Here is an 8588-nt window from a genome sequence, read left to right on the forward strand (position 1 = left end):
GGTCCAGGTCATGAATTGGTCCAGGTCACCAACTAACAAGATATTTATATATGTTTCATGTTACAGTCATACATTGGGTACCATAGTCTATTCGAGTAAAGAGTTATTGTTCGCAGATGTATAACCGGATATAGGCGGTTTTTCTGGAATTTGTTGGAAGTATTCATCCAGGAGTTACCAACATGAATAGCGTGATATATTTAACTTTCAACTCCTAGGAGTTGTAAAATTCTCTTCCGTAATCTATTAGGGAACTATATAATTGTTTCGAGACTAGCTATCACTTTTGAGTTTGTATCCCCATAGGCTAGCAAAATCTTATCTTGTGGAGTGCTTCAATAATGTGGACAACGTTGGATATTTTAATGATCTCGATTTTTCTCAGTACATTTTTATATTAAGCTATAAAATGACGAGATAATTTGAGTCAAAGAAAATCAACTATGATCTTAGTACTGAATAGGCGTCTAAAACCGAGTGCCATAGTTTAACGTAACTGACGCTCACCGGAAGAAATGTACTTGTAATAGAGTCATTGATAGAAATACAACAATGATGAGTTAGATCTCTCCTTCAAAATAAGATAAATTACGATGTCATGAAATAGCCATATCTCTCATAGTTATCATATCTATATTTATGAGAAAAGAGTTTGTAACTTTGAAATAGGGAAGTTATAACTTTAGCTATCAGCAATAAGGAACGTTACAAATTTTCTTTGCATGAGTAAATCACGAAGATAAATAATCGCCTTGACGTTGTAGTCCCATTAAATAACTTGGAAATCCCTTACAGTGCTTGACTAAATACATTGCTGCAGGAACATTATTATAAAGTATTATAATTAGTGCTATATTGTATAAATATGTGGATACTGGAATTGTATGAAACAGTTTCTAGGAATACAAAGAAACGCAGTGCAATTTGTTCTTTGATACATCACATAAGCATGCAAAATGTTTTATGTGAGAATGGTAGCGGGTATACTTATATGTAGATGTGTGTTTGTGTGTGTGTGTGTGTGTGTGTGTGTGTGTGTGTGTGTGTGAGCGAGTGTGTGTGTCAGTACGACGATAACGACACCTGTGCATGCACCTACACACACATACGCACACACACACAAAGAAACGCATGATCGTGGGCTGAACCTCTGTATGATGGGACGAAAAATGTCATTTCACTACAATACCCCACCTATTACTACTACAAATACAATTACTACTACTACTACTACTACTACTACTACTACTACTACTACTACTACTACTACTGCTGCTGCTGCTGTTGCTGCTGCTGCTGCTGCTGCTACTGCTGCTGCTGTACTGGTAGAACAAATTATAAACTATGAAAACAAAACTTGGTGGTTAGGATGGTGACTGATTTTATATAGATATATATATGTATATATATATATACATATATATAAATATATATATATATATACATGTATACATATATATACGTATGTGTCTGTGTGTGTCTGTGTGTGTCTGCGTGCGTGTACATGTGTGTGTGTGCTTGTGTATATGCATGTGTGTGCGCGAGCGCCTGTATGCTTTAAACTGAATAACCTCATTACAGACAAAAAAGCATTTAACAATAACATCAAGAATCAGTAATTACCTGAATTCAGGTATGGAGGCGTACCTCGTGGATGAACCTGGTCTATGTACCCTAAGAGACCCAGTTTGATATCTGGGGGTGTTACCGTTTTAAGAAGAAAAGCTATTGGTGAAGATAGCAAATCAAAGCTTTGTCCTGATTCCTTTACTGTTGAGGCAGCAGATCACCTGAAATAAAGAATTACATTCTATTACAACAGAGTATATTACAAGATAATGTTAGATGCTGAACACATTATTAATAAGTTACAAATGTTGCTGGGTTGTAAAGATACTGGTGAAACCTAATATATCACTTAACATATCTAGGACAAATCAGTTTTGTGGTGCTCAAACCCCCTCGGGGTAACGTACGTAGGCGAATTCTTTGTTTAGTAGTAGAAGCTAACAATAATAGTTGTTTAATCAGTACTGTAATTTTATTTTTATCGTACCTAGCTTCGGTGATGGAGAATGGAACTTTAAGAGAGTTGAGTGTAGGTATTAAGATGTAAATTGTGTGATTACCTCTCGTTGTATATTGATATAATGATTATTGTTGATACTAATAACTAACTATGACCCATAATAACTGTAGAATGGTACATTGATGAAAAAAATAAAGTTTTGTTATAAATGAAAAATGTATATATCTCAACTGGACAAGTAGTTTGCGTGAACTCTGATCCGTAAAGTCATTGACATTGGATTTAAATGATACTTGAGAAAGACACATATTCAATTAATTATCGTGTCCCTGGGATATTTTATTAGTTCCTAAAGTTTGGAGAGGAAGACGATACAATTATCTGCCAAGTAAAATTGATTCCATTACCAGGTGTTTTATCCACTTGACAATTCTAACGCTGCATTAGATTACTGTTTCCTATGTTTAGTACTCCAAGATGTAAAGTAATACTCGTAACATGTCATGGTACTGTTGAAGAAGAACAGGTATGTGTATCGTTCCAGTATCGTTACTAATTTAGTCAAGAAAGTGTGTACTGCATCTTATTACAAGCTCCAGGGAGAAATAAAGTTTGAGAGGGAAATAGGAAAGAGATGCGGCATGATGTAAAAGGACATCTTAAATTTGAATGCTGGAGCTAGTGACTCCAATACAGTAGGTGTCTCGATAGCAACAGTAAAAGTGTAAAATGAGAACCTGCTAGGTGGGAAGATTTTTGTCAAGTAAAAATATATTCATCATAAAGATTCTGTTCCCATCTGTGAGGTCAAGACTATTAGTATCTACTTCACAGGCAAAAGCAATGTTTCTCAAAGTAGGTAATTAACTTAGTAAAGTCAGTTATTAAAACGAAGGATCGATTTGCTGGCACTCTGCCCTTGCTATCTTATTCTGTACGAGTGTAGCTCTTGTCGACTACTTTGAGTGACTCTTATTACTTTGAATTATTTTAATGTTTCACAGTAATGATTCAATCCCTTGGAAACAAAATGACCAATATAATATTAAGTTACATGGGTTTCCTCCTTATGATTAGATAACCTCCACTTGATCATTTAGAAACTAAGAAGTAGATATGCTATCGTAAACCTGACATTTAAATTTCCCTATTCCTCCTCTATGCTGCTTTTGAATTATTTTACAATTAATTAACATCATTCTTAAGAGAAATAATAATACAAAGGCGTCAGGAGTTTCTCAGAGTATTCACAAATATACTTTATGTACTGATTTTTAAAATACACGCGGAAACCACTGCATGTGCGATCGATTTGCTAAGAAAGAATTGTTAAATCTCCCACATATTACAAACACTATGTCTTGAAGAAAAAAGACAGATATATAGTGGAAAAAAGTAGCCGTAAATAAACTATATCTGAAAAAGTAAAAGAACAGTTATGTCAGGAACGATTTTGATCACAAGTCATATATTTTAATATAAGATATTAGCATTACATACTTTATGTGGAAACGAAGAAAATCGTTTTGAAGCGGCTTCATGTTGCAAAAGGTGAAATTTTATTGTTCCGCGTGCACACACACACACGCACGCACGCACGCACGCACGCACGCACGCACGCACGCTTGCACGCTTGCACACACACACACACACACATACACACACACACACACACACACACACAAACACACACACACACACACACACACACACACACACACTTACACAGAACTCTCCACTTATCAACACAAACTTACATCAATTTGAAAGTGAATTTACATTTTAAAAACTGTTCAACTGTAGAATATTTCAGAATAAAATGCACATCTATTTTTTTTACCAGAAAACAATTCCCAGAGGATCAAGATGGAAATATTAAATATCTTAGTGCTGTGTTATTTTAACGGTTGTTTGATAGCTTTATGTAATAGATGCCTGTGCTTGTACGAGAAGCAACAAAGAAATACTACAAACATGAAAAGAAAATTGAAATACTTTTGTCTATAGCAATCTTCTATATTAGCAAAATGGTTTCGGTTTTTAGTTTTCTAATATTGATGTTTTGTTCTGGTATTACATGAATAATAATTCAATCTATCAATCACTTAATCCATATTTTAGAGAGCCGATAGCTTATCAGTAGATACGTGCCTTGCAATATTTTACGCTTCAAGTTCAAATGATACCGAAGAAGACTTTACCTTTCATTCCCTTATGATCAATAGAATAAATAGTGGACATGTACCGGTTTTGAGTCACCCTTTACTTACTGCCAGAAAAAAAAACAACAATAATAATATCTTAGAGAAATGATAGAACATCTATGCTATTACCTACATTGTTTAATTTCGACTACTTTTGGTCGAAATTTCTTTGGAGTCGATTTGGTCTTCCGCCTCTTCGTGCTTGGTATAATGGTATTTATATTCTACTGGTATCAATTCAATGGAAAACACAACGATCAAAATCGACCGCATTCTTAGTCGGAATCAAATAATAGTTTTGTTGATAAATTATGATAATGTTCATATAAATACATTTAATAAACATATACATTCACCTTCAATGTGTAAATAGACGTTGTGGTTAAGGTACTGGGCTCTTTCCCTGCACGTCAAGTCTGGAAACAACTCGACCAGTTTCGATTGCTTATTGATGTGATATCACGAACGTCTACTCGTGATCGTATTGCAGAGAGTGAAAGCAGCTTACAAAAACTCATCATTATGAATAATAACCGTTACAAATTTTACTCATTTGTATATCAAAAGATAATACAATGAGAGCCCTGTTGCTTAACCACAGTATCTGTTTTACACAGTGAATATATGTTTATTAATCATAAGTTTGTGAGGATAATGGATTGGTAGACTAATATGAAAGTCGGAAAAAGAAATAAAAAACAATGTTTTACTGCATTTGTTCCGAGCTCATTAAGTTCAAATCTCACCAAGATCAGCTTTTCATGTATCGATAAAATAAAGTACCAGTCAAATACTGGTCGACTAACCACTTCCATTAAAATTACTGGCCTTGTAAAACAATTACTCATACGTATGTACATTTATTGACAATTTATCCACATACACTCTGGTTCAGTACTTTAAATTATTCGACTCCCTATGGCGGTGCCCTAATTCAAAGAGTCTACTGGACATGATGTTTTCTGACTTTGTTTCACAAATACAAAACACATACATTGGTGATGTGATCGAACTTCCTGTGCCAAGACGATCCAGTCGGGTTGGAATAACAAATTAAAGAATCGCAACAGTCAGTTGGGTAAGTTTTGGTAAATTTGGTCAAGCTTCTCGGCTGAGCGGTTATGAATGCGTATTCTCTTATTTGAATTGCATTATGAAATAGCAAAACATGAACCAATACTGGAACTCCTATGCGGTCATTCGATTTGTGAGAAAGAATAGCCAAATCTTCTACGCAATATACTTTAGCGTTTAAAAAAAATGAAGGAAACGTCGACTAAAGACGGTTCTAATATAATAAAATAGACGATACTCACAACTGAATACTTTAACCTTTATTGTATTGGGTACGTTACTTTAAATTGATGAATGTCTTAATATGCGCTATAAATATGAATAATGTATATGTATACATACGTATACATACACACATACACACATACACATATAATATATATAAATATATATAGGTAGATAGAAAGATATATTGATAGATAGATATGTATATATGTGTAAAGATATAAATATACATATATGTGTGTAAAACATATGTATATGTGCTTGTGTGTCTTAATGAAATTCCAATAGAAATGATTGTGATTAGACTTTCATCAATGTAAATAATTGGATAGATAAAAGACGATAACCATTAATGCGTAAAATTAGTTGAAAACATACATCTCTCTCCAACTTTCTCTTACACACTCTCCCTATGTCACTTTCACTTTCTTTCCCGCTTCTTCTCTCTCGTCCACACAAAAACATATACAAATTGTCACGCAAAGATACAAATGTATCCAAACATTGCAAAGATAAACATATATACAATGATATACATAGACACACATAAACATATAGACACCTATCTACACACAGACGCTTGCTAAGAAATTGATGAGCTGGAATAGGAACATAGTCCTAATTATATGCATATATACCACCATAAGTACACAACCAACACGCGTACATCAATTAACTACACCGTTTTAAAATCCGTCACAAAATATAAGGAGATTTTGACAGGGCTTTTCAAAATGATTCCTGAAGTTTGTACGCATACATACATACATACATACATACATACATACATACATATATACATAACACATCCGCACCCACACATATTTGTGCGTGCGTGTGCCTTTCTATATGTGTGTGTATGTCTATATACATATATATGTATGTTTGTGCCTATATTTGCATTCGTGTGCGTATGTATGCTTCTATATATCTATATATACATTTATATGTGTGTGTACATGTATTTATGCGCATGTATGTAGGTAACAGTATCTATTTAACCCGAAATAATACGTATTTGTAACTATTTCTTTTTCAGTAACTGAAAGGATAGAAACAGTAATCAAAGAAACAGCAACAACAACAGCAACAACAACATGTTGAACATAGTTCAGTAAGTGTTTAATTGCTAAGGCTGTTTGTTGGCAAAATGTTCTTTTATATATTATGTTCCGTTCATTAGTTTGCATCCTAATGAATTAAACCCTTCATGCGCGAGTAAACAATTCATATAAAATAAGATATACTCACACAGATTACGACACATTTTAAATAGTTGATATGCCGACACACGCACACACATTAACAATACTGTGTCAGAGTGTGAGTACGTGTATATTCATGCATGTATATTGTGCGTGTGTGTGTATATATATATATATATATGTACATACATATATGTAAATATATATGTGTGTGTGTGTGTGTATCTTTGTATAAATGAACGTATAGAATGCCTTTTCCTCAATTGCATAGCAGTTTTGGAGAAGTCTTGATTAGAAAGATTATTTATTTCCTATTTGTAATTGGTACTATTTGCCATTAAGCAAATGGTCTACCTACTCTAAATTTATTTTGTGTAGTGTCTCGTATACCCTTATCAGTCTTTGTTGTTCAGAGACATGCTCAATTTTGTTTCATTCCTGTAAATTGTCAAGGCGATAAATGTGTTCTACTTCTTTTGTCGATGTCCAAGTGACACAAGTACTAGAGATATGGTACGGCAATTGCTACGCTACTGACGCATATTGAGACAAAATCATGTCTCAATACAGCTGCTCTCTTGTTTCCAAACAGTCAAACTGTTTTGTCCTTAATATCATGTCAATTTTAGAGAATCTTTCATTCTTGAGCTCATATCTCCTTCTCATTTGGAGTATTTCTTACTAACAAGCGATTAGTCTACTCGTCACAGAAGCGTAGATAATTTCAATAAATCAAGAATTTGTAAACATTAGTATTTGTACATACAAGAAGAAATAGAAATGTTAGGTTGATTAAAAATATTAATCATGAAATAATTTGATTCAAATACATATCTTTCCATAGAGATCCAGTTTGTTATTGGATCAGACAGTAACTTTGAAAACGATAAAGCTTTTCGAAGAACTATCCAGTGAATTTGGGCATAGAGATTGCAGGTTGAAGTAATAAATCTGATCTAATATATATATCACCAAAAAGATAAGATTCGGGAATACAGGGGAACTAGAAAGAAGTTAGAATTATATGTAATGAAACCAGTGGTGCTTGCCCTAGATACAGAGGTAAAGACTGGAATAGGATACAAAGCAAACAGGGTGAACACATGGTACAAAGCCGACAAATATCAAAGCGTGATGTTGTAGAGGCCACAGCCCATGGAAAACTAGCCCAAAGATTTAGGAAAGCTCTGAAGGAGATCAAACTCAACATTAAGATCGTTGAAAAGCCAGGGAGCTCCATCAGATCACAGTTATGTTGGACGTACCTCTTTGAGAATACCACATGCACTAATGAAAACTATATGGTATGTAAGATTAACCCTGGCATTAACTGTAGAACTAGAAATGTAGTCTACAGCATAAGGTGCATAGAGAGTGCTTCTAAAGACAAGAACAAGACATACATTGGTGAGACATCTAGAAGCATTGAGGAGAAATTAAATGTACATTTGAGACAATATGACGACAAAAAACAGTTCTCCATACTCTACCAACATGCCAAAGACCAACATGGAGACACACTGGGTCCACTTGACATCCACATTCTATCCAAGCACCCGAAGGACCCAACACTCAGACATACCCCATACTAAATAGGAGATATACAAAGAAGGCAGTGATACCCCACAACCCATAGTTTATACATACACAGGTAGATTTATTAGTAGGCTGTTATGTAGGCGAATATATATATATATATATATATATATATATATATAAGTAGGAAAATGGATATGTGGGCAAACAGACAGATAAGTAGATAGATATGGACATAGGTAATACGGACAGACAAGTACACACACGTACACAAAAGGAGACGGAAACACATGACCATATACACACACGCACACT

The 8588-nt window shown here is 34.2% G+C and overlaps 1 protein-coding gene across 1 annotated transcript in view; it reads right to left on the bottom strand.

Annotated features, from left to right (window-relative positions):
- The window catches only part of LOC106870378 (LIM homeobox transcription factor 1-alpha), a 314221-nt gene that overhangs the window by 163231 nt on the left and 142402 nt on the right, over positions 1–8588 (bottom strand). Inside the window, exon 2 of the mRNA XM_052965868.1 lies at positions 1648–1790. The gene's annotated coding sequence lies outside the window, so the exon portion shown is untranslated. The remainder of the gene's footprint in view (positions 1–1647; positions 1791–8588) is intronic.

This window comes from Octopus bimaculoides, chromosome 2, assembly GCF_001194135.2.
Source record: "Octopus bimaculoides isolate UCB-OBI-ISO-001 chromosome 2, ASM119413v2, whole genome shotgun sequence".
NCBI lineage: Eukaryota > Metazoa > Mollusca > Cephalopoda > Octopoda > Octopodidae > Octopus > Octopus bimaculoides.